The sequence below is a fragment of the Atheta coriaria genome, unplaced genomic scaffold (assembly GCF_025399875.1).
Source record: "Atheta coriaria isolate IRGN ID8LTWV9N9 unplaced genomic scaffold, Caltech_Dcor_3.1 hic_scaffold_23_pilon, whole genome shotgun sequence".
NCBI classification, from domain to species: domain Eukaryota; kingdom Metazoa; phylum Arthropoda; class Insecta; order Coleoptera; family Staphylinidae; genus Dalotia; species Dalotia coriaria.
In genome coordinates, this window is record NW_027045465.1 from 1,404 (window position 1) to 26,991 (window position 25,588).

A 25,588-nucleotide genomic window follows, 5' to 3' on the forward strand; every position below is an offset into this window, starting at 1 on the left:
CTGCATGATATGCATAATGACTTGCCATTTTTGCCTATAAATGAAATACCACCATTCTCATCAAGCAAACAAAAAAAAGCTAATGTGTACGCTCACTGACAAAAAAAACTACATACTTCACTATAGAACTTTAAAGTTAGCTCTAAAGAATAATCTCAAACTTAGGAAAATCAATAAAATTTTACAATTTGAACAATCACCTTGGTTAAAAAAATATATTGATATAAATACAGAGCTTAGACAAAAAGCAATTAATGATTTTGATAAAGATTTTTCTAAACTCATGAATAACTCTGTTTTTTGCAAAACCTTGGAAAACCTCATTAATCGTGTCGAAGTTAAATTATTTTCACATTTCGAAAATCGAGGCAGAAAGAAACTTTCATAGTTCAACAATTTTTACCAAAAATTTAGTAGCTATTCAATTAAACCAAACTAAACTATTTTACAATAAACCAATATATAAAATGTATTTATTAAATTGTTTTGTGATTTATATGGATTTTACAATTTTGTATGAGTTTTACATGTTTCGTTTACATGAAACTGTTGAGTTTCTGACGATGCCCACAGGGCGAAACATGTAAAACTCATACAAAATTGTAAAATCCATATAAATCACAAAACAATTTAATAAATACATTTTATAAACATGGATTACGTATTCAAATTAGAAAATAATAAACCAATATATGTTGGCTTTAAAATTTTAGAACTATCCAAAATTGTTATGTATGATTTCTTTTATGATTTTATCAAAAAGCATTTTCCTGGCGATAAGTCGAAATTATGCTACATATAACTTTTTCCCCAGTAAGGGGGTACTGTGGAGACTATAATCTCACTATCAGTCCCATCTAAATGCTTCAACATCTGCATTGCATGCCATAGCAGCTTAACATTCTTAATATGCTTATTTTTACGTGAGTACTATTTATTTAGAAACCTTCTAATTTCTAATTTACCACCACCGCATAAACTACCCTGGGGAAAACCTAATTCCTGAGACAGACGGTATGTCTAGCTGTGTGTCACAGCGTTCGGTAATTAGTAGATCCAGGTTTCGCTCAGATTAACAAACGGCTATCCGCGTTTCGCACCACTTTTCATCAATGGGTCACATGGTACCATACTGCTTCACCGGTAAAATCACTTCCTACTTCAAAATTTGTTGTCACCGCCCAACAACTCAAAAGGTTGCTGATGAGAGACAGAGTGGAAAAGGACCTTCTTGTCTAGGTGGTATGGCTTCCACATCCTAAATATGCAAAAGAATATGGTGAAAATAACTCAAAGTTGTGATATCGAGAGCGGTGGCCGATTATTCTAACAACAACCATACAACGCACTACACCTCACAAAGTGAACTGCAAATTGAAAGTTTTAATATATTGTTATTACCAAAGCATACTTTTACACAAAAAAAAAATAGCCGGACAGTACATTTTATCGAGATTTCGATATACACTACCCGGTATTTTTGTACAACATTCGTAAATAGAAAGACGAATTAATATACAAGTGTAGAAAGATAGTTAGAACAGTAACGTAAGTACAAATAGCTGACAGTGTATATATCAAAAAGTGAAAAACAAATCTCAAATCCCGGCAATCTTCCCACGGAAAATTCGAAAGAAAGCTAACCTGCACCAAAGACGAGTCGAGATGAAGATTAACGAGCATCATTTACCGAAATCGCTAGCAGGTGACGCATAGAAACATGCATGCCTGGTAGCACAGCTGTTTTTAAGAATAGTTGCTTGTATGTTACATTGGGAGTTCACAGTAATATTAATCTACAATTATTATTTCAGTAATATCTCGTATTGCTTTGCAGTGGTATTACATTTAATATTGTATTTATTTTTAATATATTGATGTAATCACGGATTTCCATTTTTGGATTTAATAATTGTATCGGATTGTGATACAGCTTTTAGGTTTAGGTTTTTTTTTATGTTGTACGTTTTTTTAACTGGCTCACTGGTATTGTATTTAAATTAATTCGTTGTAACGTGTTGTGATACTGTTTGCTGTTACTGCACTTTTTGGTTATGTTTTGTCTAATCGGCATGGCTTTGTTTAGTTCATGGCAATTTATATATTATTATGCGAGTTTTATTTTCAAGGGTTATCTTATTGAGAATTCTTCACTTGTTCATCAGCCGTTTCTTTATTCGTTCACAAGAGCTTGAGACAACCTCGCAGCTTACGGCGACAAACTGCCAGCTTACGTGTCGCGCAAACAAAACTTGCCGAAGCCGCAGCGCTTCAATTTTGGAGAATGGGGAAGCGACGTCCGGTATTGACATTGATTCCATATAACGTAGGCATCCCACTGGTGATTGGTGAAATGGATATACCTAGCAAATTTTGGCAAACTGCATTAGGGGTGATATATTTTTAAAGGGAAATACATACGTCTATCATTTTGCACCGGCATTTCAATTCTTGCATTTTAAAATCTAGGCAGAATAGCTCATGTGGCGGCCGTAGAGCTATCGTTACAAAATAACTCTTTAATTTGAAACAGGATGCCCAAATTAACTTTGGTTTGGCATTTCTAAAATTTAAACCCTCTGCTTTTTGATCGCACTCTTGATCGCAACTCTTCCACGCGTTCACACACTTGTACGTTGTTATTGGTTTTGCGGCGGCGTGGGCTTTACTCTGTATTTCAAGAAATATGCTCATAAAATCAAAACGAAAGCCACCGTTTTGAATACCAGATTCATATTTACCCTTTCCTTTTTCACTTTACCGCTTTTCATGGCGTAAATTATCAGGATTTTGGCTTACGGGGTATCCGGCAGTAACTAAAATTATCAGCAAAGGAATTTTAAATGAAATATAAATAATTCTTTGTTCAGGGCTTCCTCGATACCGGACTTTCTCGTATCGTCTCGTTCTCGTCGGAAAAGCGAGACGATACCGAGGGCTGAACGATGTTCAACAATTTCTGCGGCGGTGCAGGACCACAGTTCGAGTCTCGTTAATGGTCTCGTTAAAATTTTTTATGAAGTTATTTGTGGTAGTAGAAAAATGAGCAAGGTCAAAGTTACGTATTGCTTGCGTGTAAAAATAAAATGTGTTTTTTAGTACGAGGATATTGGTCAAACTTTTAGTAGAATATATTTGTGTTTTGACATTGCCTTTGCCAATTTTTTCAAAAAATTTCCTGATGATGACTGAGTACGTCCAATTAAAATAACGAGCAAATCGATATCTTCTCCTATGATGACAGCAGTCTTTTGATGTTCTGATAAGGCAATAGCTGTGTCAATGATGAGAACAGCATCATCTCTGGCTTGTTTTGTTGTGATATTAACAGTTTTAAATTTTTCAACAAGCATGTCGATAATTTTTTTTTTTATTAGACCGATTTGATAAAAATTTTCTTTGACTGATTGGGACAACCATTGTTTCTGTCAAAACAAACTTCATATGATTTTTGAAAGTGCAGTTCTTCTTTTGTTGTTCCAGTGCTTTAATATTTTAGTATAGTCCGAATAAATATCCGTCAAATACAACAACAATTGCTGGTTTACAATGTGTCGTAAAATATTTAATGTACTTATTTAAAATAATAGAGAAAGTATCGTCTTTGCTCCATACGACGCGATGCAGAAGAAATCCACCATCGATGATGCTGTACTATTTCTTTCATCAAGATCGATAACGACAGGCATCATATTGTCATATAATGTTGCTTTCGTGGTTTGTCCCATGCCATTACTATCAAATAAAGATGTCGGATACGGGCTTAGTTCATACCGGGAAGATATTCTGTAAATTACTTTCAAATTTTTGCTTACAGTTATTCTCTGAAAAGTAACATTGATCTATAGAAACTTTACAATCATTAATTTTGACAGATTTGTTAATGGCTGAAAAGCGGTAAAACCTTATCGACGCGTTTTAACTTTTTATTTCTGTTGAAGTTCAAACCAGTTATCTTTACCATAGATTGCAATCCGATTTCATGGGCTCGGTGACAATTAATTTGGTCATTTCCAACGATTCCTGAAGCTAAGGATACCAACTGATTCGTATTTGGAAAGGATGAAGCGTAAAACCAAACCAAACAGTTCATTTACATCGTATCATCCCATTTCCATTCGTGAATCTCTAGCATCAACATGTTGTCCACAGAATCGGAAGAAATGTTACAAAACCGTTCAATTTCTTCACAAATTGTATTCGTGCATACTTAGCATATACCCACTATATATAGAACACCTCTTCTTCTTGTGTACTTCACCTCGAGATTCTCCTTCTGTCTTCTTCTATAGATTTCATCAGACTTTGCTCGATTACCATGTTCGTCCATGTACCAGAATCTGAATTTTTCTGTTCGTTTTACAGTAAAGAATCCGTTTTTAAAGTTCTCAAAAGCTCTGTTGATCCATTGTCTCCTCAAGTTTTAACATATCTTGAAGATACAAAATGAGCTGATTTCGCATATGGTGTAAAATGACCACCAGCATGAAAATAGGGCAGCATTTTTCGCACTGCATCCAAATGTTCTTTGAAAGTCCCAGCCTTTCAGCGCGAATGAAATCTAGGGCTATTGATACCATTTGAAAATATTAAAATCGCATAACTGTGCCGTGGGACCTCGAGCTTTTAATTCATTTAGTTTATCCTGAAATTGATCAATTAACGAGTTGGAGCTGCTCTCGTACATCCTTCAACATCTTCGTAGGAAACATCGCGACTAGTTATTTGTTCAATTAACTCATCTAACACACAATTTTCAATTTTCATCTCTTCAAAAATCTTATTGATAATGCAAGTCGCACAATATATGCCCCTGATACTTTTGCATAAGCGTGACCATTCAACATTTTGTCGACCGAATTTTGTAGCATATATTTTACTCTAAAGCTTCCTTGAGACCACTACCGTCCATTACATGTCCTATGCATCCAAGAAAAGACATGAGCATAAGCGCGAAATCCTCCTAGTTTGACACAACTGTTTTAGACAAGTCTGAGTTTGCACTGACGCAGCAACCATTTCACGTGCTTTCTGGAGTACAGGGGTTGATCAAATGTACTATGCACGTTTTTTGTTGATGCGGACTTGGCACATTTATAACACTATGTAAAAGTTGTATAAATTCGTGTCTAAAATTACTGGCAGGATGATCAATGAAAGGTAGAAATATAACCTGAGTAGTTGTAAAATTTGATTATTTTCGTAAGTTGTTGAAGATAGCCATTGCACCCCTGGCAACGGTGAGATTCTTCCATTTTCCGTATAACCACAAAAAATCAACTACATTAAATTTTTTTCAATCAGTACTTGATCATCATGTAGATTTTGACTTGAATCTTGCTGTACCCAGGTACAACTGGCTTTTCATATGCTAAAAAGAGATGGCGCACGTGATATTGCTAAGTAACTCTTTTGCACTCGGTTTAGTTGTACATTTTTTTATGCGATCATCATAAATTACAGCATCTTTCGGAGTAAATTATTTTAATATCATTCCCATAACGTGAAGAGTATTATTACCGTCAAGAGTACTGACATTAATTCGTATTGTCTCCAAATATATTGTACCAACGCACCAGACTCTGATGAAAAATACGAGGTTGTGGATGGTAAATTGCTGAAACTTCATACTGTATGGTATTACTATATGATGCAGCAAATCCTAAAGATGATAAACATCCAACAATTTTTTAGGACCCATATCTTCTGTGAAGAAATACGGGAAAAGGCCCAACAGTAGCTGTGATGAAAAATGAACGTTCTCGCATCGAAGCTATATTATTGCGTGGCTAATAGGTAGATGTGCATTTCTCTAAGTTTTACCATCTAATGGTTCCTTTCTATTTTTTAATATCATTTCTTCCAAAAAATGTGATAATGTTTTTTGGTATTTCTTCATTAATACAATCTAGCATTTTATTCGAGGTGGGATACACGCTTTTGCTTCAACTACAGATGATCTGATGTCTTCCTAATAATAGCCGCACAGCTTCTACAATCCGTAGACGTTCTGCTACAGGAGTACTTTTTATTTTCGTAACAAGCTTTTGATAATAATACGTTAAGCCGTGTATCACGGAAAAAGATATAAATTGTAAACATCCAATTTTTTTGTGATTATTATATCAGTTAAATACATTTGTTGTAATTTTGTAATAATTGTCTTATCGCCAGGTATGTATTCCGTAGGACATCTTTAAGTTCTTTTTCAAAGTAAATTGAGAATCTTCATTATTTTCTATATAATAAAAAAATCTCCTTCATTGCTTGGAGGATTCTTGATCATCTTGGCGAGGCTTTTTTTTCTGCAGATGGTACTCGGGTTAAAAAGTTGGTATAGCAAATAGTATGATACTTTTGCTTCAGCAGCGATCAAATCATACTGTAATATATATAATGTTCCTTTTACTAATTCTCCTAAGGAATCGTTTGCCTCTTCTCTGCCTCTTTAATTACGTTGTCTTTGAATGCAAGAGTACTTACATTACTTATTGTCCGTCTATACTTTAATTTTTTTTCTTTCTGCTATTTCATCAGCTTCTTGGCTACAAAATAAGCATAACTTTCCAAAATCAAAAAGACTTCATTTCCGTTTTTACGAGGTGCACTTGACGTTGAAGGTTCACTCTCATCTGTGCGTCGTTTCGATGCAATAATAACATTTTTACTCGTGTACACTTCTTTTCGACACTCGGAATGCATATTTACCGAACTTAAAGTAGGTATTTAAATAGTCTATATGTCCATCATTTCTTCAATACTTGCAGTTTTAAAGTTTGTAAACTAATGCACGACATTCACAGAAAACACCTTCTGAAAGTGATTTATCGAAGCATATAAAGCAATAAATCAGCCATAGCTCTAAAAACCGTACGTCCGTAGTTGCAACGGTACAATTTCAAACTTAACGAATAACTAACGATATATTATTATTTTCAATTTGAATACGCAGTCCATGTTTATAAGATGTATTTATTAAATTGTTTTGTGATTTATAAGTGGATTTTACAATTTTGTATGAGTTTTATACGTTTCTGCCCTGTGGGCATCGTCAGAAACTGATTTAAAATTTGGTGTTTTAGGTGTTCTGGAGTGTCATGTTTTGTGTTGTGTTAATGAGTGTTATCGTGGGCTGTGGTGGTATGTGGAGTTTTTTGAGGGTCGAAGATAGTGTCGTGTATTGAGTTTATTTGTTCGTTTAAGAGTGTGTGTTTGATTTGTGCTTGTAAATTTGAATATTATTTTCTTTATGTTTAGGTATTTGTCAGGGAGGTTTTAATATGGTTAGTATGTTTTCATTGTAAAGTTGTGTTGGTGGCTGTGTTTAAGATGTGTTTTATGTAGTGTGAGTGGTATGTGTGTGGGATTTTTATTGCATTGGTGTGTTCGTTATATCTTATTAGGCATGTTTCTATTTGTTTTCCTATGTAGGTATATATATTTTGGACAAGTGTGGCATGTGAGTTTGTATATTCCACTCATTTTTGTATGTGTTTGTGTACTATTTTGTTGTGTGTGTTTGTAGTTTGTTGATGAGTTTTGTTTGGTTTTGTATGCTATTTTGAGGTTTTAAATATATTTGATATGTTATATGCAAAATTGTGTCTATGTAGTGGAATGTGTGAATTTATTGCGTGTTTGTGTTGTTATTTGTTGCGTTTGTGTTGTTTTTTGTTGTTGATTTGTTGTGTTTTTGTTTTTTGATTTTGTTGTAAATTTTGTTTATGTGTGTTTGTGTGTATCCATTTTCTATTCCTATTTTTATTATTTTATTGTATTCATTGTTGTAATTTGTATTGTCTAAAGGTGTGTTTATTAATCGGTTGAAGCTAAATCTGAAGTATGCGTTTTTGTGTTGTTGTGGATGATGTGATGTAGCGTGAATTATGTTGTTACGGTTGGTCGTATGAAAAAAAAGTTTAAACAAAAGTTGTAGGGAATTTTATAGCCTACAACTTTTATAATGAATGCAAATCTCATTTAACCGATAGGAAGCCAGATATTCGCGAAAAACCGATTTTTGTGACCTTTGACCTTGAATATCTTGAGACGCGGACACGATAACGATTGTGACTCTTGAGACAACATTTAGAATGACAAAACAAAGGTTCATACCAATTTGCAGCTTATTATCTTTCATTCCGAGGTTGACCCCTTTTTTTACCTAATATGACTGGGCTAATATTCATTTATTCCCGAACACCTTGATATGTTTGACACATCAAACTATCCTCCTAACAATCAACATAACATGCCATTGGTAATTAAGGCAGTGTTAGGAAAAATGAAGGATGAATACGGAGGCAATCTATTACTAGAAGTAGTCGCTATATGATCAAAATGTTATGCGCACAAAACAGCTGATTCAAATTCCAACATTAAAATAGCAAAGGGTATTAAGAAATCTGTTATAAAAAATAATATCAAATACGAAGATTACCTTGCATGCATTAAGGAAAATAAAATCAAACATGTAACACAATTCACACTACAAAGCTCTAAACATGATGTAGGTATTCACAATGGCTACCAATAAATTGGATTAAGTCCTTTAGATGATAGGTAAGCGTTATGTAAATAAAGACAATATTACAACACTCGCTTGGGGTCATTATAAACTATGTAAATAAATATATGTTGTACTTTATAAAACTATATCTATTTGTCTCTCTCATTTTTCTTTCTTAACCTTCATTTTGTTTTTTTCTCACACCACACATTCTGCGGTCACAAACCAATAAACCAATCACAACATAAGGAGGAGGTATTAAGCCGCCACTTTCTTTCAACATTTCCAGGCGCCATTTTGTTTTTAGCACAATACCCATTTTGCGGTCACAAACCACACCCATACAAACTACCACAAGGTGGGGGCCTCAAGATCAACCAATCACAAACAAGCACCAGTAGGCGGTGGCCTGAGGAGGAACCAATCACTTACTTGAGGAGGAAGGAGTGGGGGAACACTACCGACCAATCACAACACTCCTTTTATCCTCACCACACACGTTCAACCAATCACAGAGATCCATTTTCACACCCACTTTTGGGGCGGGCCTGAGGAGTTTTTTGAACTCTCATTTTTTATACTACTACGATGATTGTTTAGATTTGAGTAATTAATCTATATATAATTTTGGAAAATTGTTATTGTGAGCTACGGTAGATGTGCGCGAGTTCTAAATCAACATTTTCTTTTGAGAGAGGAGTGTGTAATAACCTATGAATCATTGACCTAAATGCTGCTAATTTATGGCCTATTGGATGAAAAGAATGAAAATTAATGGTTGTATCTGTATGTGTAGGTTTGTGATAAATTTTGAACTTGGGTTGATTATTGACATTTGTAATAGTAAGGTCGAGGAAGTTAATTGATTTGTTGATTTCAATTTCGAGTGCGAATTTGATGCGTTTATGCATAGAATTAATTTCAGACAGAAAAGATTGAAGTTGGCGATTAGTGTCTTTGAAACAAACTAATACCTATGTCATCAACATAGCGATACCAATAGAGACAGGATTTGAACGAATTTAAAGATTTAATTTTTGACTGAAGACTGTTCGGCATAAGACTGAAGACTGCATAAACAAATTTCATGAAGTAGGTACATAAAGAAAAGCTTAAAAACCTTTAAGCTGACGGATGAAGACTGTCGAGACAGGACGAAAGAAAGATACATGAATTTAAACTCCCAGTGGGAATTGGTCGAGCCCTGGAAAAGTTCAGATAGACGGAAGAACAAACAAGAAATCAGTCAGCAAGGATAAAAAAGTACTGAACTGAAAGATAACGACAATGATGTTTGCGTGGTCCACGAAAGCTGATTCGCGGGAAAAAAGAAGAACGTTTAACGACGTAATACCTACTTGATACCTAATAGGTATACCAGTATCAGTGAAGCCTGACATCCACAAAGGTGATAACAAAATAATAATCAATGCGACAGACAATTTCCATCTCATAAAGATATTAAATGCGAGTGAATTTTTTACATGTTCGCATTGTGTGGTTTGGTTATTGCTAGAGAAGCACGCGGAGGAGACGCCACTTGGGATAATCTGTGTTACCGTATTTTAGTTAGTTTTAATTCCGTTTCGTTTTTCTTATTTTACAACCATCGAGTTATATTTTCATATCAAAAAGTTACAAAGCGTTATAGCTAGTAATTTTTGTTGGTTTAGAAATTTCAAAGTAACAATCAGAATTGGCTCGAAGAATAAAATTACTTACATTGACGACAATCCGCTTTGAAGCTCGCGTAAATTGATCTATTTAAGTATGTATTAAGTCTATTTTTAAGATCTTAGACGCTCAAATTATTACCTGAGAAAAGGTAACCCGTCCGGTATGGTCTAGTGGCTAGGATAGCTGGCTTTCACCCAGCAGGCTCGGGTTCGATTCCCGGTACCGGAAGGTTTTTGGTGTTTTCTTTATTTTACCCTTTTAATTTTTTTAAAGCGTGAACATCATTAACTTATTTCTTTATTAATATCAAGCTTTTGGGTGCGACTTTCCTTGTCAGTATTTTAGTATATACCTATGATATAGGTATGTATCAAGTGTAGTAAGTAACGTTTACAATAATCATATTGCTATTTCAGTGTAACTTTCATATTAACTATTAATTACTAACGTACCCAGCAGACTTCGTTCTGTCAAAAAGATTTGGAGTGTGGCAGATTTTGTTCCTCCCTATTTTATAGTCGGTGCAAAAAATTCTCTTGAACAGAACCCTCATCTCGGTGATAGGGCGCTTCCACGAACTTTGGCCACCCTTTCAAGAGCAAATTATATTAGTGGAACCCACTAAAACACCCCGAATGATGTCACATGCAATACTTAGTGATCATAAATAATTAACCACTTTGTCCAAAACACGAAATAAAACAATCAAACAATAATGCATCAAAGAAAGCTGCAAACTTTGTTTTGATTATCAGTTGACAAAAGAAAACTCAGCTTTTCCCCGTATTCCCGGCAATTATTCGAATTTTTCTCGCCGTAAAAACCCCTAGACTTTAACAAATATTGAAAAAAAAACAAGAATTGGCCAAATTGGTCTAGGCGTTGTTGAGTAAAGCGGGTAACAACACATTTTGCGATGAACTAATTAACATAATACTCAATGGCCGTCAAAAAGATCTTACTTATGCTATTTCAAGAAAGTAGATCTAGACAAACACCATTAAATTATATGAAAATTGTACCTATTACGAAACACGACACTAAAAGCAACAACAAAATTTTATAGAGATTATATAATACAAAGAATCACGCTTGCGGACGAAAAACAATGGTTTAGATTGAGATGGTCATGTAACGACGTCGTGTTCATAATGAGGTAGATTAAAGATAAGGCAATTGAATGTAACTGGCTAGCATTCGTCCTGAAGTTTTGAAGAAAAGCCTTCGATCGTATACAGCTTCAGGACATCATCGCAATACTACACAATAGAAAAATCCCGCATGACATCATTGAAACAATAGAAAACAGATATATTAATATAATATATTCACGTAAAAATCGGAGTAAAAAGTCCAAGAAACTGACCTAAAAAGCATAGGCGAGAAGATTCTTTGAATCCACTTCTATTTAACCTAATAAACGAAACAAAGAGATGCCAGGGTTATAGGATAGGAGATAAGCAAGTACCTAAACATCACGTGCTATGCCGATGATGCCGTTTTATTTCGGACACAGAAGAAAACCTCCAAAGACTGCTGTGCCAATTCAACACCGAGGGAAAAATATAATATGGAAGTAACTGCCAAAAAAAAACTGAATGCTGATTCAAACAACCACACCAATTAGTTGTATTGGGAGTAGAGCCGAAAATTATTGAACAAATGTACGAGTTCAGATACCTTGGCATTAACATCTCTATGCAAGAATAAAGAAGTAGGTAGCAACGCAAACTGAAAAGGGCACCAGAATCGCAGGATGTTTTAAAAATACAATATGGAAATATAAGTACATAAGGAAAAAAGCTAAAATAGCGATATACAAAACAGTAATTAGACTGATTATAACTTACAATGTTGAAACTCGCCTTGAAACTACCGTCACCGCCAGACTTCTCTTTTTAGCAGAGATGAAAACGCTACGATAGCTGGAAAGAAAGACCATCAGGGATAGAATCAAGTATAGGTTAGTAAAGGTTGATAAATCGCCAAGAGGGAGATGATCACTCGGCAGGCCAAGGAAAAGAAGAACAGATAACGTTGTCTAATATTGCAAGCATAAGAAGAAGACATCGTTTTTACGCGCCACGTCCGAATTATCGTAAAACGAAAGGATATAGGGGAAGGTAGCATAATTTGGACCAGCGCCTAAGTTGGACCTCACACCACGATATCCGCGGACTGTTGAAGTTTAGCAAAAATCTGATTGGTAATGGTTTCGGAAGATTTTCCAACATAAGTGTGAGAAGAATAAATTTTTGGTTGTTCGAGATTCTGGGAAAAATAAGAGAGGTAACTAATGATGTTTGTTTAGATTAGAGTATTTTTGCAATATATATAATTTTGGAAAATTGATATTGCGAGTGATGGTGTAGATGTGCGCGAGTTCTAAATCAAAATTCTCTTTTGAGAGAGAAGTGTGTAATAACCTATGAATTACAAACCTACCCATACAGATACAATCATTAATTTTCATTCTTTTCATGTAAGTGCCTCAACAATTCAATACAAGTGTAGTAGGTACATTGATCGCATGGTTTGCAACAACAATCGCAGCTTTGGCTTTGCCCTTTTCCTAAAACTTTCATTGTTTGCATCGAGAAGAGCATACCATGGGCATTCACATACGGTTCTTGGAGCAGACGCAAGTCAAACCCATGCGTCTCCATCCTTTCCGGTATCTCATCCAGCACAACTGTAGCTCCTCCACAATTAAGCTGAAAGACGTTCAACATTGTAAGGCAGTTCCCACCCCGCAATCACCTACGTAGCCTAGTTTACTTATGTATTGCTTTCTTGCAAGCTGATAGCTTGGGCAGGCTATCGTGTTTTTCACATTGTGAGGGTGTGTTCGGCCTGCTCCCTCGCACGCTCCACATTTTGCTAGTGCTTCGCGGTTTGGGCATTCGCTGGACTTGTGTGTTTGTGCGCAGTGTCCATAAACCTCTTTTTGGGCACAGCACCATTTGGTTGGATGCCCGTACCCCTGGCACTTTGTGCATCTCCTGATGCTAACATAATTGCGAACTTGGAAGATTCCCAGCCGCAGAAAACGCGCCACAGGCGTGCCCCCTTGTCAAGCCATCCACAATTAGGACAATGTGTCTGCTCTTGTTGCAGTTGTGACACGTATCCTCACCCAGCATTTCACGAACCGGGCAACGCTTCCGGCATAAGCCTCACTTGCACTCGCTTCTAATTAGATTATCTAATTAGACATTGCCAGTACGCGCTTGGTAGGAGCGTACTACTCTCCCAAGACTAGGTAGGGACATTTCAGTTCATCTGTGGCCCGTACAACCGCCTGCCCACCGAGAGGTTTTAAGCACTGCACTATCTGCTAAAACCACGTCCAAGGGAGCAGACAAGGAAACCCTAGCGGAGTTAAGTTATAAAACAATAAGTTAACAAATATAAACACATAGATAAACACACAGGAATACATAAACATGCACTAATATAAACTACTCTTAGCCTAAGATAGACATTAACAAACACACAAAACACAAAAACATGCGCTATTACAAACTTCTCTTAGTCTATAACAAATCAAAATTATACATTTTATTATACACGATAAGTTATAAAAATGACTTAAATTTGTACACTATTAAGACTTAAATAACTAATGTTCTTTGTCCGGGACCTCGCTGTCGGCAACGACCTCTTCTGCAAATGCTTAAACATGCTAATTGCAGCGTCATCGGCCTCGTCGTTAATCCTTGGTGGGAATTGTTGCTTGCTCCTTGCAGTTTTCTTTGGTAGGATTCCCTCGCAGTGGAACGGTCTGGGAGTTGGCAGTGCACTAGAATGTGCTTGGCTGTTTCCACACATGCACCAGTCACGTTCCGTAGCACACACCGTTTAAAGTAATAGCCACACGGCCCATGACCGGTAGCGAGCGCCACAGCTTTTGGTGACCACGGCCTCCATCGTTCAACCACATTAGAGCAAATGCTCGCAGTGTGTCGTCCTTTAGTGTGCGCTGTTCATTCCGTCTGCCATGCATTGTAGGCTTCCTTCCGTGTCCTTGTCTTCACCATTTCTTTCGTCGTTGGCGCTTAAAGAGTGGGGTAGTCGTCGATGGCTGCTACCACTTCCCGTGCAGACCACCTCGCAGACGCCTCCTTTGATGCGCAACACCGCATCTGCCATTTACGCGAATGTCATGTGCCACTCTCGAGTCAGACATGATGTTGATTTTTCGACCTGTAACAAATAAATTTGCGGCAGCATTAATTGCCCATTTAATTGCTTGCAATTCGGCCCCGTGTACCGGGTACCCGTCTTGCAAGCGGAAACAAATTAACTCACCATTTGGCTGCTGTACAGCTATTCTTACGGCGTCTGATGAATATCTCTCTGGGCGGGCTTCAAGCTCTTTCGAGCGCGGTATTGGCGCAGCCGGATGCCGCTTCTCAGCCGTTTTTACTTTGGCTTCGATGTCAGGTGCATCCATCTGTACTGACTGTTCGTGTATTTGCGGCGCTTCAAGGTGAAGCGGCAAACACTCGGCCAGTATTTGGATAGAGGCGTTCGTCATGGTCCGACATGCGCGCGTGATTCCAAGTAGAAATGGCCGTTGAGCAGCGGCCAAATGCGTACATAGCATTCCATAGCAAATCCTTCTTACCCCACATCTCCGCTGTATACAACAGCGCTGGTTTTGCGGCTCGAAGATAGATTTAGGGTTCCCCATGTTCTGCCGATGATGGCCCGGATCTTGTGACCTGCGCTTGCGATCTTCCCTCGGACGTATTTAACGTGCTCTACGAAGTTTAACTTTCGGTCGATGATGACGGCCAAATACTGCAGCAACTCCTTAGGCAAAACGACGACGTTGCCGAAACGGATCTGAGGCTCCCTTACATCGCAGTTGTTTTGTGCGGCGCGTAGTCCAGCTTGTGTTGATGTGCCCATCGACAACAAGCCGCCCAATTTGACAGCTATGCAGCTTCAATCCGTTTTGTTGACGGCTCTGTAATTACCAGGAGCTCGTCGTCCGCAAACACCTTGATACCTGAACACCTTCAGCTGAACGCTTCGTATTTCCTGAAACCAATCCTCCATAATTAAAAACCAGAGAACTGGACCCAAACAAGAACCTTGCAGGCAACCCCGCGCAGAACCTACGGTAACCCCTTGCGAAGAAACACTACGGTGTTACAAAAAGCTGGTGATCGCTCGTGCCCAAGCAATGCCGGAGCAATCACATTTCTCCAGCAAGTTGTATACTTTTGGAGACCACGCAGAAATAAAAGCGTTTTGCACGTGGAGTGCAACGAGTAGCGAGTGCTGATTCTGTCCCTTTGTCTTACAGATGTTGCTCACGGCCTGTTTAAGTACACCGATTGTGCTCTTTCCCTTGCGAAAACCGAATTAATTTTCAGAGAATTTGAACGTTTTCTCCAACCAGTGTGTGAGCCGCTTCGCAAGGATTTTGTCGAAAACCTTTTGCCGACTTCTGCCACAAGATGTTCCAACGCAGCAGACGGAAAACCGTCGATTCCCGGAGCTTTACGCTTCGGTCGCTCGCGAATGGCGTTCTTCAGTTCGTCCAAGGTGATGGGGAGATCGGTTGGCGCACCGAAATCATATTTGCTTCTAATCAGATTGTGGTGCTGGGTGTCAGTGGTCGCGTCGTCGGCGAAGAAGTACTTCTTGATGAGCGCCTCAGCCGTTGACTTTCGATCTGTGGTCCATCTGCCACTCGTTTGAAGAACTGTATGCCAGCTTTCGGGTCGGCGCGAATAATTTATACGCCAATCCTCTTGGGTCGTCTGCGACCCGTCTGCGAGGTGTCCCGTGTCGAGTCAAATTAAGCCGCAGTGTCTGATCCTGGTGGTGCCCTTGCGTCAATTCCCTTAAGTTTCAGCTTTGCAAGCAAACTTCTCGTGGAACCCAAAAGGTTTGGTTTCCCGGAAGATGCCCGCCGAGCCATCGGAAGAACGTCGGCGGATCGCTAGCTGGCAACGTTTATGGTTAGAACTAGGGCGGTATCTGATCGCCTTCGAACCTCTAACTTTCGTTCTTGATCAATGAAAACGTTTTTGGCAAATGCTTTCGCTTCTGTCCGTCTTGCGACGATCCAAGAATTTCACCTCTAACGTCGCAATACGAATGCCCCCATCCGTTCCTATTAATCATTACCTCGGGGTTCTGAAAACCAACAAAATAGAATCGAGGTCTTATTTCATTATTCCAGGCACACAATTTTTACTTTTGAGCAATTTATTGCACAGTGAGCCAGAAATGTGCGTCGTAGTTTGTTGTTGCAAACGTACTCCGTATTTCACGATTTCGGTTCAAATTTTCTTCCACACAGGGTAGAATACTTGTGAGCATGCTGCTATGCAAAGTGAAAACGTATTTTACAAATTCACTTCAAAATTGTCTTCGACAAAGGAAGAATATTTTTGAGCAAAATTTCGAAGTGTAGCTAGAAAGTGCGATATAGGTACCTGATATTGAAACACAATAGTTTTACGAGAGGGTATTAAGCTAAGTAAAGTAAACACTTATTGTACGCTATACCTTCACAGTATCGTTATGAAAACAATATTTTATTAAAACCATTGCAAGTCAATTCAAGTATTTGTCAAACCTGATGTGAATAGCTATTTCGACCATTAGAAGACTCGTCAGCACACCTACTGGTTTGACAAATACTGCATCGACTATAGCGTACTATATACTATAGCGTACAGTAAGTGTCTACTTTATTTAACTTAATCCTCACCCTCTCGTAAAACTATTATTTTTCAATATTACTTGCTTGCCTGAGCTATCTTTAATCTCCACCGTTAGATGGAGCTGACAGTTGGATATAAAGCCATAGCAAGTCGGTCCTTCTGATCTTAGCGTTATCTAGTTCGGATTTAATTTTTTTCAAATTTTGTGAAAATGTGAATGTACGATTGATAAGGGTTTTTGTTGTTGTTGGGTGGCTGGGGTTGGTTAATTGTTGGTTTTGTAGAGGTTGCTGTCGGTTTTGGTATAAGTGACGGGAAATTTTGTTCGTTAGTGTTAAAGTGAGGTTTGTCAGCTACTTTAATGTTTTTATCGTTCACATACCTGACATATACTGGGCATCCGGTGTGGCTCGCTGGATGGAGTCCGCTGCAGTTGGTGCACTGTGGTGGGGCATCCGGATTTTTGTCGCAGTCCTGGGTGTGGTGAGGTTTGTGTTTTCGCACCTTGGAGTGCTGCGGCAGTTTTCGGTTCCGTGTCCGAACTCCTGGCATCTGCGGCACATGGTGACCTTTGTTGGACGGCTGTACGCTTCTTACCGTATCTTCGCACCATCGATATTGTTTATTTTTATAAGGTCGTTAATGTTGGTTTCGGCATTCAATTTTAATAAATATGATCTGCTTTCTGTGCCTTTTCTACTTTGTAGTTTTTTAACGTACAGAACTCCTGGGTGTTGTTGTTTATAGAATTTTCCCAGATCTTCCTCTTCTAGGAATGGTACTGTTTTAATGACAATTGATTTGGTGCTTTCTGCTTTTTTACGGTGAGTAAAATATTCGAGGTTGTTTAATCCCTCGAATAATTCAAGCAGTTAAGCCGTAATAAATGATGGGCACAGATGATGTGGTGGCGGTGATTCTTTTGTGGAATTGTTTATAATCAACAATCTTTGATTTCACAATTATCGGTGGCATGTTCATGTTGTTGTGGTTGCGGGTGGCTGCGGTTTCGTCAATTCCGATGTTCTGGGTCGTCGGTGTTGGGTAGGTCCGTTTGTCTTGGCTGGTGATTGTTCGCTTCCTTCTTTTGCTTTTAACTTCTTCGAATGGCTCGTCGTTGTCGTCGAAATCGTCGTCCATCGGCAGCTGGGCGAACCTGTTAGTGGTGGAAAGAGAATATCAATTATTTTTATCCTCGTGTAAATACTTGTCGTATATTTTGTCGTCCGTTATCTTGTGTTCTAATTGAGCAATTTTGTTTTTTAAAAAAACATTCTCCTTTCGGAGTTGCTTAATTAAAGAAGTCCATTTCGGTTGCGGAGGTCGTCATCGGGTAGGCAGTGGCGGAGGCTTGGGAAATATCTCGTTGCGACATGTAGCTGTAGTTGTTCTCTGTTCGAAGGTTCGATCGAAACTGTGTTTTTTCATTTACTACCTATCTAGGGCACAAGTAACAACAACATATTAATATCATTAATTAGGTTAAGATAAATCATATACATACAGGTAATCTTAATAAGAAGGTACTGTATCTAAATTATAATGTAATTGTAACCATTTTTTCATTTGTACTGTGTCAGTAATTTTAAGGTTTAATTATTTATTTATTGTTAGAATTTATTAAATGTTTCCGAAAAAAAATTGTGTTTTTTTTCTTTCATTTACTACCTCTCCTTCTTCTTCTTCTCTACCACCTCTGAAATTGTACTACTCTGGGTAAGTTTGCTCAGCAGTTTGATTTCGTGTATAGCATCTTTCGTACTGACATTTTGTGTGTAGAGAGTTCCCCAAGTTCTCCGACCAAAGCATATCTAGTACCTCTTTTATACTTTTCTGATATGCACCACAAATGCCATAAGATTTTACACAAACAGCGGCAGAACGAGATTCGAACGTCCTACTCCCTAACACCAATACTTTTTTAATTATATTGATAACACGTCGACTAATAGTAGGGCTATTGCTACTACTCGTTCTTACATGTTCATGCTTTCTATGCTCTATTTCTAGTGTAAAATATACAGAATTGTTGCGGCACTTATGATGAAACTCCATTATAATCGTTGATAGAAATGATAAACCTTAAGGGTTTCACTAAAACTTTTACCACTCTGCGACCTGTTTCGCCACACTGTGGCATCATCAGGCCATCTGCGGGCGTCGCCCAAACGCACTAAAGAGGCAGTGTGGTTGAGCCTTTTATTTAACAAAAGCAAGTGCGGTGAAGTTGGCGCGGAATCCTAAATTCCATAAAAGAAATAAACACATTGAAGTTCACTTCATCCGTGAAAAAATAATTCTTATGTCATCCAAATTGAGCATGTAGTATCTCTTCTGTTGATCTCGATCTTCAATGTCTTTGCCTCATCACTGTCGCTATCTTCTTCGATCTTATCTTGACTTAAAATGAACCAAAATGTAACATCCATAGAGAATAGACATAATATTTTGGCAAGCTGGAGGTCATCAGTGGAATGTTAAAGAATCGTAAATCAGCAGGAATAGATGGAATCCACAACGAACTACGTAAATAGGCAAAAATGTTACAACGAACAATACTAGCAGCAGAAGAGCAATGGTTTAGGCAAGGAAGATCATATACCGGTGCCCCAATACCGAATACGACAAGTATAGGGGAAGTCGCTAGAGTTTAATAAACCTGCATGCATGTACTTCGTAGATTTTAAAAAAAGCTTTCAATCGAGTAACTCTTAAACAAAATCTGATATCTTTCGATATAATTAACCCTTCAGAACTATCGTGTAGAAAGAATCTCTCACACCTCTCTTAAAACTTTTTTTTTTCTAATTTCAAATGGAATGACCCCTTGAAAATTTTTTTACCTTCCTAAAATTTAATTTTTTACAAAATACTGAAAAAGAATTTTTTTTTAACTTAAAAAATTAAGGAAAAAAATTATTTATTTATCGTCTGTGAGAGTTTTTCTCATCGCGTAAGTAAAGTTAGGCACAAAAAAATCCGCTATTCGGATGGCTTCGTTTTATTTCGGCTGTCTCCGTAGTTTCCACCCGCCATTTGGAATATATATAGATATATAAATAGATAATATTCTAAAATTCGTCTTTATAAGTATACTACCAGTATTTAAATAATAAAAAAATGTAATTAATTTTTACTTTAATAACATTAAAATTTAATTTATATTATTCAAAACCCAATTTTTTATTTTGAATTTTACTTGATGTGTAACCTACAACTATTTTAGTAGGTTTGAAATTTTGCGCTTGGCGCTTGCGCAATAGGCGTGAGATTTTCTCTCATCACGATATTAATGACTATGGTACGGGAGACGTATAGTCTGAAGGGTTAAAACCATTGAAGAAATCTATGGCAATAACAACTTTGAGGCAAGAGTAAACAGCAGAACATATAAATAGTTTAATTTTGCACTTTTGATTTTAATATTGATCTGCCTGATGATGCCAGAGTGTGGCAAAACATGTCGGTATATCCTTTCAGCCTCAACAAGGTTTGTCTCTGACCTTGTTGACCTTGCAAAGAAGGAGCATAATGCAGGACACAGAAATGAAGATCTTTGTGGATAGATGGAATAATTCAATTCACGTACAATTTTAAATAAACTAAAAATATGAGATAACTATTTTTCATAAATTTCACAATTTTTTATATTCATACTGCAACATTTTTTCTGAATAATAAAAAAAATAATAAAGAAAAAGTGGTATAGTTAACACCAAATTATGAGGATTTGTTTTACCTGGCCATTAAGTTACACATCTTTTCGGAGAAATGATTCATCCTTAAACTTTAAAGAAAATTAACTTTTAGACCTTTTTAGGTGCACAAGGAAAAACCGTCTGCCCATTATAAGTTTAAAAATTATAATTTGTAACTCAAAAATATGAACCAGGATAAAAATATTAATTTATGACCGCTGCTAATCGAATTCATTTATACTCAATTTGGTTTCAATTGATGGCATTTATAACGATAACGCGACGAAGTGTTATCATTTGCATTTGGCAAGACACCTGCCAGGGGATAGCTGCAATTATATGCTTTGTTCTCCCAGTTCACTCCAGACTACAGCTGCATCACGCTTACAGCTCAAAAAACTAAAATTAAAGCCGCGCTAACTCGTGCAAATACATTCTATAATAATTATTGCAATGTAGAAGTAATTGACCGAATCAACTTTCAAGTGCGACTTGATACAATTTTGCCATTGCTTGACAAATTTAATGATATCATGGATCAAATTGAGTTCCTTGTTGGCGAATATACAGATATAATTATATTATGCGCATCTCGCCTTATCTTCTAAGTTGTGGAGTCAGCATTCTTCGCGACTACTTTTGTCGCGCGCTGCAAAGCAGCGTCACTTATTATTAGCAACTCGACTAGATAAGTCAGGCAATTATAAGACATTTGTTCAAATTATAATTAAAAACACAAGTAATAATAAACGTTTTATTTTAAACTCATCCGAGTGTTCAATATAATTGGCGCAGCCGGTAGGATAATCGGTACGGTAGTGTTAATTAAACCAAAAAAACCGGTGATTACTCAAAATTCAACGACCACCTAAACTAGAGTGTCAGCAACTTCGAAGACATAAACTTTACTAAAACGAGGGCATCTACCTTCTGAGGAGGGACCGCTGGGCTGTAAACGCAAATCTTCCACAGAAATGACCAGCACACCGAGAACCGACTTATCCAAATCAATTTCTGTCCAGACATCGTCATCGTCTCCGACATGATAATGGCGCAGATTTTGAAGGTAAGTCGACGCTTTCCTTTATTCCTTTATATAAACGCATAAAGCATACAATTGTTGTACTTATAAAAAGACAAGAACCTGAATTGGTTAATGTCCGTGAATAGAAATAAAAGCCGAAGTCCGTCTGAACTTTATATAATGAAGCAGCCAGTACCATAATGTAAGCAATAACGGGGTAATATCGAAATTCAAGTTAAAAAGGACATACCCTGAATTTGTATGCCTGAAAGATCTTGCCTATTTTTAAAACAAGCGGGGCACCCTGTGTTCCAGAAGCAGATGATCAATGTGACAGCTCTTCAGATTCTTCAGTCTACACTGATGGTGAAGAAACACTTCAAGAATCGCCATCAAACGAGGTGCAAGCGCAGGAGATCAAGACTACTTCAGTTTCAGGGCCGGAGCATTGTACCAAAACAACGCGTCAAAGGAAGAAGCCTGAGCGCTATGGGTTTAGTAACTTGTGTGCATCCAGTACGGTTCCAGCGACTGAGGAGATCTCAATGTCGGAGGCTCTAGAAGGGCCTGAAAAGGAGCAGTGGAGGCATGCCATGGCTGACGAGTTGCAGTCATTTGAAGACAATGATGCCTGGGAGCTTGTCATAAATCCTGGTGATGTATCTGTGGTGAAGTGTCGTTGGGTATTCGTGAAAAAGTTTGATGTGGATAATAATGTGCGGTACCGGGCCAGACTAGTGGCCAAAGGCTTTACGCAAAAGCCAGGTATAGATTATACTCAAACTTTTGCACCTGTAATTCGTCATTCTACTCTAAGAATGTTATTTGCTCTTAGTGTTAAACTAAGAATGAGCATAACACATTTAGATGTAACTACAGCTTTTCTAAATGGTGTATTAAAAGAAAATATATACATGTCAATACCTGAAGGTTTTGCAAACAAAAGTGGGGGAAATGTGTTAAGATTAAAACGAGCTATTTACGGTTTAAAGCAGTCATCTCTGGCATGGTATGAGAGAGTAAAAGATTGTCTTTGTAAATTAGGTTTTATAAACAGTCAGTATGAACCATGTTTGTTTGCGAAAACTAAAGGTAATGTAAAAATAATTATTGGGTTGTATGTAGATGATTTTTTGATTTTTTCAAACAATGATGCTGAAACTGTAAAATTGAAAAATATATTAGCATCAGAATTCAAGTTGAAGGATTTGGGTCCTGTTCGACAGTATCTTGGAATGAGAATTAATGTAAACAAACACAAAAATGTTATTACAGTAGATCAATCTCAGTACATTCAACAGTTGGTTGATAAATTCCAGATGTCAGATTGTAAATCTCAAAGTACCCCAATTGAACCAAAATTAAATATTGATAAGTCTACAGAATGTTCACCAAATGTACCTTATCAAAAACTCATTGGTAGTTTAATGTATCTGGCAGTATTAACAAGGCCAGACATTGCCTATGCAGTAAGCTATCTCAGCCAATTTAATAATTGTTATAATGTGAATTGTTATAATTATGCAAAAAGAGTATTGAGATATTTACAATGTACTAAAAATTATTGTTTAAAGTACACCAGTAATGACATGGATATACAAGGTTTTGTAGATAGTGATTGGGCATCTGATGCCATAGACAGGAAATCCTATACTGGATTCTGTTTTGTAATGTCGGGGTCAGCAGTTTCCTGGCAGAGCCGTAAACAAAAAACAGTTAGTCTATCTAGTACTGAGTCTGAGTACACAGCTATGTCTGAAGCTTCTAGAGAAGCAGTATATTTAAGAAATTTAATTCATGAAATTACTGGGATATTATACATTATTGATTTGCATTGTGACAATCAAAGTGCCATAAAAATAGCATCTAGCCAACAATGTCACAATAGGTCAAAACATAATGAAGACGAATATGAGGAAACAGACGGTATGTTTTCCGATACAAATCAAAACACGGATTTTTGCGTAAAAGCCTCGGACAACCAACATTAGACTTGAACACTATTCAATCAAAACCGCGACTACCTTTCATAATTATTCCAAAATTTAATTTAAAAATTCTTATTGATTCTGGAGCAAGTAATTCGATTATTAATCCAGGACCAGTCTCAAATTATTTTTCAAATTTTCAATTCAAAAAGAAATTCGAAGTTACTAGCTTAAAGCAAAAAGTAACAAATGACACTTGCATAAAATATCCTATTTTAGAAGATTTTAATATCAACTATTCATTTGAATTCCTAGTCATGGAATGGCATGATCATTTTGACTCATTAATTGGCAATAATGATTTCAAAAATTAAAAGCATTAATCGATTACAGAAATTCATTTCTTTGCATAGAAATAAAAGAATTTCATTCTATTTAGAATTAAATTCAAACAAATTTGAACCATTCACTCAAAATATTACTGAAACAATTTCAATACCAGTTAACATACTTGTTTATATTGTTTCCAAATCTTAATATTAATGATATAATAATTCCGGAATGCATAGCAGCAACTAAAAACGGAATAGTTACCTTACCATTAGAATTACAAACAAAAACGGCTTCAATTAGATTTAACCGCAGAGTTGAAGTACAACCGTTTTATAATTTCAGAATAAGGGACAATATGATACGCACAATAATAAGTCAGAATCAACGACACGTCTTGATCTAAATTCACTCAGAGTTGATCATTTGAACGATGAAGAAAGAGCAAAATTAAACGACTTATGCAAAAAATATAAAGACATTTGCTATGATGAAAATTCAGAATTGACTTTCTCAAACGCAGTTAAACACAAAATTCGTGTCACAGATGAAGACCCAGTTTATTCAAAATCATATAGATGTCCCTATTCATTACGAGAGGAAATTCAGAGTCAAATTAAAAAATTAATTAATAATACAATTATCAGGCCATCTATGTCACCATACAGTTCACCTGTTTGGATTGTACCAAAAAAACTAGATGCATCGGGAAAAAAGAATTGGCGTCTTGTCATAGATTACAGAAACTTAAATAAGAAAACCATTGAAGATAAATACCCACTTCCAAGAGTAGAGGAAATTTTAGACAATCTTGGACAATGTTCCTATTTCCCAACTTTAGATCTAGGGCAAGGTTTTCACCAAATAGAAATGGATCTATAGAGTCTATAGAAAAAACTGCATTTTCCGTAAACAACGGTCATTTTGAATATTTACGCATGCCGTTCGGGTTACAAAACGCACCAAGTACATGTCAAAGAGCTATGGAAAACATTTTTAGAGAATATTTATATATATTCTGTTTTATTTACATGGACGACATCGTCGTCTTTTCAAAATCCTTGCATGACAAGGTGACATTTAGTTCACGTACGCCTTATTTTTGAAAAATTACGTGAATTCATTTTCAAACTACAAATGGACAAATGCGAATTTTTAAGAAAAGAAGTTTAATTTTTATGTCACATCATAACACCAGAAGGTATCAAACCAAATCCTTCAAACATTCACGCTATTCAAAATTACCCAATACCAAAAACAGTCAAAGAAATTAAGTCATTTCTGGCACTGAATAGTTCAACCATTTACAAAATGTCAAAAATACAAATTGAAGATGAAGAGTATCTTCAAGCTTTTCAAAAATGTAAAGACTTGCTAAGTAACGCACCAATACTTACCTATCCAGACTTTAACAAAACTTTTTGTTTAACCACCGACGCCTCAAACACAGCGCTAGGTGGGGTATTATCACAAGATAACAAATCAATTGCTTACTATTCCAGAACATTAAATTCCGCTGAACGAAATTATTCAACAATCGAACGCGAACTATTGGCTATTGTCGTGTGCACAAAACATTTTAGACCTTATATTTTTGGACGACGTTTCGTGATTGAGACAGATCACAAACCTTTAGTATGGCTATTTTCAATCAAAGATCCAAATTCACGTCTGACCAAATGGCGACTTAAATTAGAAGAATTAGATTACGAGGTTAATTATAAAAAGGGAAA

General features: G+C 36.8%; 1 long non-coding RNA gene and 1 other non-coding gene across 2 annotated transcripts; one reads left to right on the top strand and one right to left on the bottom strand.

Annotated features, from left to right (window-relative positions):
• Positions 1-10,342: 10,342 nt before the first annotated feature.
• TRNAE-UUC (transfer RNA glutamic acid (anticodon UUC)) lies at positions 10,343-10,414 on the top strand. Its single transcript has one exon. It is a non-coding gene; the product is annotated as a tRNA-Glu (tRNA).
• Positions 10,415-13,732: 3,318 nt separating this feature from the next.
• LOC135802437 (uncharacterized) lies at positions 13,733-16,397 on the bottom strand. The gene is made up of 2 exons (XR_010550555.1): positions 14,498-16,397; positions 13,733-14,392 (listed from the first exon to the last, which is right to left on the bottom strand). It is a non-coding gene; the product is annotated as an uncharacterized lncRNA (long non-coding RNA).
• Between the last annotated feature and the right edge of the window lie 9,191 nt (positions 16,398-25,588).